This window comes from Amblyomma americanum, chromosome 6 (assembly GCF_052857255.1).
Source record: "Amblyomma americanum isolate KBUSLIRL-KWMA chromosome 6, ASM5285725v1, whole genome shotgun sequence".
Taxonomy (NCBI): Eukaryota; Metazoa; Arthropoda; class Arachnida; order Ixodida; family Ixodidae; genus Amblyomma; species Amblyomma americanum.
The window spans coordinates 95,791,261-95,798,218 of record NC_135502.1 but is presented as its reverse complement, the minus strand read 5'-3'; the positions used below and the strand labels follow the sequence as shown (position 1 = coordinate 95,798,218).

Here is a 6,958-nt window from a genome sequence, read left to right as displayed (position 1 = left end):
GCTTCATCTACTTTTACGTTCGTTTTCTTTTATAATAATCTTTTGTCCATCCTACTGAGCCTCTGCAGGTTCTTGTGTTTACAGATAATAAACCAAGAAGTATAGCACAAACTAGCCTCTTCGGCAGTTCAACTAGACGACTCCGAAAGTTATCTAAGAACAAGAGCTCCCACTGCCTGGAATTTACTTTTATATTCTCTTCATTGAATGAAGAAAGGAGGCAGGCGAGATCAGCAAGTGTTCCATACCATTCACCCGGGACATCGCCCGTGTGATCTCCTTAGTCAGCACCATTTGCCACCTTCGCCAGAGCGCGGCAGACAGGAGACAGGTCAACGCGTCATTTTGCCTGACAGGGCACAGTAGGGGACTCGGCAGCAGGACTACGTCTGTCCGCTTGGTCCGGACTCAGAGACGCCGTCAATGCACACTTTCTTTCTTTTCTTGGTCGGGGAGGTTCTCTTTTATAGCTGTGGAACAACATCAGGGGACAAGTTGCGGCGGCGGCTTTTTACGCAGCATAGGGCCTGCCATTTCGAACGTGAAATGGAGAAAGAAAAAGGACACAAAGGCGTTTTTTTTTTTTCATAAAAGGGTGTGAGGGGGGACGGCATTACGGCTTTTCCTTTGTCGGCACGCATTTCTTTGGCCGGACGGCCGATGGAGGGAAACCGGAGAAACCGACCGCGCCGCGTGGTTGTCTCCCCCCTCTGCGACGTCAAATGGATTCTCCCGGGCCTTCCCAGCATGCGTCGCTCCGCGGCCGCTCGCGATGTTGCGCGCGCTCCTCCGGCTGTGTTGATGGCTGCGAGGCGGCGTGCGTAGTGCGCGGTACCGCAAAGCGCTCCGGAGGTGTCGACGATTCGTTCGCGCCGCGCGTTGGCGGTTGACACTGGTGAAGGCCATGGCCCTGTTGTGTCTGGGCCGGATCCGTACACAAACCACCTAGGCGGAGTGCTGTCGTCGTGTCGCAGCGCGCTGTCAGCGGTGCATTTGCGAGGGGCAGTGGAGACGCCTTGTCGCTGCCGCTGCTCTGCGGAGTTCAGCTGGCATAGCGGTACTCATCGACTCGACGTGCTAACTGCGATTGTTGGCAAGGGCCCTGCTCTGTGACAGTTGGTGACGTTGACGCCTCGTTCACTGTTCTGATCACTCAAGCCGCGTGAAGTTGCTTGCGCAGCCAGACCAGCTACAGACGGGCGAAAGGTGAGTGGCTTTCTCTTCTTTTCTGAAGATTTCGCGGTTTTCAGTTGCGCGCGCGACCTGTTCGTCGCGCAGCCAATGGCGGCGCGTGGGTTGATAACGGCGCGAAATGACACATGACGGCGTGTTACGCGATCGCCGTTGAAGATCGTATCGCACAGGGCGTGGGGTGCGTCGAGTCCGAAGTTGTGCAACCTGACCAAGTTCCTTGGTTCTGCATTCCTCGAGTCTTTCGATCCTTTCGCGTTGTGTGAAGTATATCTTACGGTGTTGCGTCATGAGGTTTATATGTATTCATCATGGTCAGCGACCGCTGTACTGACTGGATTTTCGTGGTCGTAATCGTTTCACTGTTGCTGTTTGCATTTCGACACTCTTGGGGCGTTTTTCCGTCATGTGGACGGACTATTAGAATTTTTTTTAGGACAAAAGTACTTTTATTTAACGTGCTTGCCATGCTTCAGTCATTTGTTTCTGATAAGTTGTTTCTGTGCCATCTGCACGTAACCTGCTGTCCTGCGCGCTGGTTTAAGTTCCCTGTGGGCGTGGCGAAAACAAAAGCGAAATTCTGCGTGCAGGTTACGAAAGCATAATTGATGTTGTTTGCTTTAAAACAATTTACTTATCATTATTTTCGTGCAGCTAAGCGTAGATTTTTAAACTAATTACTTAACCGTTTTTTTTTTCATGCGGTTAAACGTCATCGCTGAAGACGTACTGAAGGATGTGTGTCGTGTTGTACCACTGTAAGAGCTGTTAGCAGGGCTATCTCTGTCACGTTCGTCAGTAGGGAACCACAAAGTGCATGAGAAATTCATCATAGCCCCTTGGTGCCCCTCGTACGTTTTTATCCGTGGACGAACTGTTTGCAGTCGTGCTGGCTGTTAACGAAATTGAATCGAAACACATATACACACATTTATGTTCGCGCGTACGTGTTCGTCAGCAGCAGCTAAGCACAGAATTGTGGCGTCGTCAGACGCCTGCACGGTGTATGTCGACACTGTGAATTGCAGCAGTAATTACTCTTCGTCAAGCGGACGCGCGCACTACTAATTCGGGCCCAGGTCTGGCCGTGAGACGCCTCATTAAACACCGTCGATACGGCGGCGGCCCGACTTTACACGCGGGCGGTGGCGAAAGCTTATCGGCTGTGCTGCCCGCCCCAGTCACCGCTTTCCTGTGCGTCTCCTTTTACCGGGCGCCAAGAGGCCCGCTGGGAGGGGACCGTCGAAGTGCTCGCGGGGTCGCGACCAAAGGGAGCGCGTAACTTTATGTTGTTTTCTTTTTTTTTGTTTCTGGCGTACTTGGCACTTTCTTCCTTCGTTCCTTCTCTCTTACGCCCGCGCGGCGGTCGTATGTATTTTCTCTTTCGGGCTGCGGGTCTGTAGCGGGGAGCGCTCCCTTGCGACCACGTGAACCGTGGCCTGCTGCCTGTCTGCCCGCCTCGGCCACTCGATCAACGGCCGTCTCCGCACTTGTCCCCTCGGCGCGTTTCTTCCGTCGGCCGCGTTCCCTTCGTTCCTTGCTCCCGCTTCTGTTTCTTTCTACCGTTTTCCATTTAGTTCCCCTCTTTTTTTTTTCTCTCCCCCCCCCCCCTTTTTGGTCCCTTTCCATTTCGCAGCTTTGTTTTGTGTGGTTCCGGCCCTCATCAATTTCGCTATCTCGCGCGAAGTGCCGCTGTATCCGGCACCTTTGATTTTGTTCAAGTAACAGTCGCGAAAGTTGAAGAAGCACCGGTCGTTTCTCCTGCCCGTCATCCTTTCTGGAACGCGCTAGCACAACACCAAAAAAACTTCGACCTCCTTCCTTTTTTTCGGTAACTTCATTTCCTCGAGCCACTCAGAAATCAACTACCGCTAAGCTAGTTAGTGTTTGGGATGTAGTTAGCATTCCAACGCGTCTGACAAGAGACTCGCCAACAGCTGGAAGAAGAATGATGATCATCGTAACGGTCGACTGCTTCCTTTGTGGAAATGCGCTTTCCGTCTTCCGTTCGTCACTGCCCGGCTCTCCGCTCCTTTTCAGTGCTTTGTTTTCTCCTTCCCTTTGTCTTTGGCTGTCTGTCTCCCGCCGTCCACGTACCAAGACGGACTCGGCTGCTCTCCTCTCGTCTCCTTCCGGAAATGCCGAGACACGCCCCCTCCCCCTCACGTCTCCGCTGCTGGTCTCGGCGAAACTTTCGCCCCCTTCAGGGGCGGCGGCCGAGTGAAGCGCACTCCATAGGCCGCTGCCGGCAGCTGGAAAGCGGAGCCGACTGGCGAAGCGCCTGTTCGCGGAGCGTCCGACACCGATGCCTGGCGCATGACTTGGGACGTGTCTCGGTTTTTGCGCTATGACGCGGCGACCGCGCGCCACCATAACTGCGCTGCTCTCTATCGAGAAGTGCGCCTTGTTCAAATCGCCTCGCATCGCGTTTAACTCACGCAAAACAACCAGCTTTATGATGTCGTTTGCAAGGTTCTTAACTAAGGAATACTTGAAGAAAAAAAGCGTGGTTAAGCGTGCCAATAGTAAGGGAGTAATTACTCATTGGCATCCACCCAAGCGCAGCCATACGGCTACAAAGGAAAGCTATACAGCTTTCTCAGAAACTTCGTAATATAAGAAATATTCGTCTTGGTCCAGGGTTCGAACCCGGGACCACTGCTTCACCGGTGCAGTCGCTCTACCAACTGAGCTAACCGGCACGGCAAGCTTATGGTAGGGCGATGGCGAATTTATCAGTTATCAATAACTCGAAGTGGGAACAGTGTTGGTCAAATGTTTAGGGGAATCCCCCAAGGTGTAGTAGATTTTGTGGCCGTATGGGTGCGCTTGGGTGGATGTGAATGAGTAATTACTCCCTTATTACAAATTTACTCCACCTTGGAGGATTCCCCTAAACATTGGATCAACGCTGTTCCCACTTCGAGTTATTGATAAATTCGCTCTCGCCCTACCATAAGCTGGCTGCCCCGGTTAGCTCAGTTGGTAGAGGGACTGCTCCGGTGGTCCCGGTCTCGAACCCCGGACCAAGACGAATTTTTATTTAACTGCGAAGTTTTCGAGAACGCTATATAGCTTTTCTTTGTAGCCGTATGGCTTGGCTTGGTTTTATGCAAGTGAGTAATTACTCCCTTATTACAAATCTACCGCACCTTGGGAGATTCCATTAAGCAGCTACCAATAAAGCATGAAATTTTTTATTTATTTTTTTACTTCAGTAATCCTGTTATAACGAAGCGTATTGTTGAGGAGTCGATATGTGAAGAACCTGGGCGGGGTCATTTGTTCTTCAGTTCTGTGCTTAGGTCATTTTTTCTCATTTTTTTTAAGGCGGCTTGGCATTCGTGCATTAATTACCACAACTCCTGCTTTCTTGTTTTTCCCAGTTAGCAGGGACTGAAGCGCGAAGACGACGCGTTGGCGAATCGCACTTCCGCCGAGTGCCTTTTATATCTTAATTCCAAAGCCCATTTGTTTGAGGGGCATCACGACGTGCAGCCGTGCCTTTTCCATTCTCACGGGCCCTGAAGTGAGAGCAACTTCTCGTCTGTGTGTGTGTATGCGCGCCTTCAGGCTCCGGTAGATCTAATCTTACGCAACGGGCGAAAATACATGCATCGACGCCAGCTTCGATTCGCGTGGCAACGCCCCTCAAAAATGCTGTCGGCGCAGTGACGGCGGTTCGGGCCGCATATATAGTCGCGCCTTTTCCTTTGCAGCTTAGTCTCTTCTCCATCGCGGGCGAGGGGGGAGGTATACCGGCGGCGAAAATAGCGGCAGTGATCGACGCACGGGGGAGAGCCAGCAGCGATCAAAGGGAAGGACGGAAGTGGATCGTTGGAGCAGGAAGGAAGAAGACCAGGAGGCCGGATCATGTTTCTTCTCCCGTTGGGGAGCTATAGCTAGAGACGTTGCCGGGATAGGTTGAAATTTTTCTATTTACTCTACCATGACCAGTTGGGAGTAGACAAAAGTTTATACATTCTGCCAGCTAACCGCCGCTCTACGCGCTCATATCACACCAAAAAAGTCCTAGATTTTTCGTGCAGGACTAACGTATTTAAAAATTCCTTTTTTCCGCGCACTATTTGCGATTGGAATGCGCTATCCGCCGACACGGTTGACTGCCCAACGGTTTCGTCATTCCTTGTGCACTAGGGCATAAATCCTGAGTGACATGTGCCTCCCCCACAAAAAATGAAATTCATGTTGTAAATAGTATCTTGTGTGTTTGTTTTTGTTCTGATTTATTATTCAGCGTCCTGTATCTTGTTTGCTGATTTTGATGTTTTTGAATTTGTTGATTTGTGTTGTTCACTCCTGCCCAAGGCCTGATAAGAAGGCTGGCAGTACCTGTAAATAAATAAAAATAAACAAATAAATGTGTGCGTGCTTGCGAGATGAATGTTGACCCTCTTACGAAAGGCACTGAAAATGGTGGGTTAAAAAAAAAAGATGTGCATTTGAAATATGGAATTTTTTGCATTTATTTAACCTAAAGGCCCATTTGGGCGTTGCACAGTGGGGGAACATCACGCAGGGAAAACGATGAACGGCATTTGAAGAGCATGCTGGCAAACATTACAACAAGAGGTTTAAGCAGTTAACGATAATAATGTTATGAATACAATGCAAGCATGAAATACAACATAGTTAAAGGTTTAAGAAAAACAGAAAAACCGGCGGCGCGCTAAGGCTGTTTTCAGAAATTAGCTGTGCTCAGCGCAAAAAAAAAAAAAAGAAAGCCCGGACACATTTATATAACATTGCTGTCGGGTGTGTATCTTTTTTTACTTCGCAAGGCGAATGCATTATTGAATTTTAAGGCGTTAGCCCGATTGGGAATTTCACCGTATTCGTAGTGTATGCGCTCTAACTGAAAACTGCGCCGAACGCGCCCTGACTTATACCCGAAACGACGATATGTGTGCGAACGAGGCGGGTGATATAAAAACTCTCGCATTTCACAATCAGTTCGTTAGCGGTCAATAGTGCACGCAAGCGATGTGTGGCTGGAGTTAGGAGGGCCGGAGTACAGCCTCAAAGCGGACCTCACCGCTGTTGAACGCCGACCGTATACAAGCGGCCTTTATTCGATGTGGTCTCCGAGAAGCGAAACACATCGTTAACCGAATTAAGTTATTATCCCGGCGACACCGCTCCAGTGTGTGCCGGGCCAGTTGCACCGTGCACGATGTGTCAGTTGCAGAAAGCGGGACGCGAGGCTTAACGAGCTCGGTCTGGGCGCCCGCTAACCAATTACCACGAGTTCCGCTCCTTGTCGCCACAGCTAGCGGATGCCGATAAAGTCGGTCCTTGACGTGGGTTGTGCTGCGGCAGAAAGCCCCATTGCTTGTTTCACCCCTGTCCGCAAGTGACGGCGGGTTCGAAACCGCGCGGACGGTTTTATCGCGACCGGCAAAGACAAGGTTTAGATAAATGCAAAGAAGTTTCGTTGATTCCTTTCTGCAAGGGCTTTTGCCTTTTTTCTTTTCCGATCGCGCTTAGGCTTATAGCGCGAGTCGGCTGTGACGTTCCTGGTGTGTGCTACGAGGTTCCGCGTTCGACGGCGCGGCGTAGACGGAGACCCAGATGACAGCGGCATCATCAATTACCCAGCCATGCTCGTTGAGAGTGACGACCAGAACGAAGGGGTTTAAGCCCAACCGGACCCGCCGCCGCGGGGAAACGGGCTTTATCCTTTCCAATTGCCGTGGCGGTTCCAGGGGAGGCCTCCCGAGCACATCCCAGGACAAGGGACCACTTT

The 6,958-nt window shown here is 50.9% G+C and overlaps 1 protein-coding gene across 1 annotated transcript in view; it reads left to right on the top strand.

Annotated features, from left to right (window-relative positions):
• The first annotated feature begins 780 nt into the window (after positions 1-780).
• LOC144093875 (LHFPL tetraspan subfamily member 2a protein) overlaps positions 781-6,958 on the top strand; it is a 99,375-nt gene continuing 93,197 nt past the window's right edge. The window contains exon 1 of the mRNA XM_077627615.1: positions 781-1,206. The gene's annotated coding sequence lies outside the window, so the exon portion shown is untranslated. The remainder of the gene's footprint in view (positions 1,207-6,958) is intronic.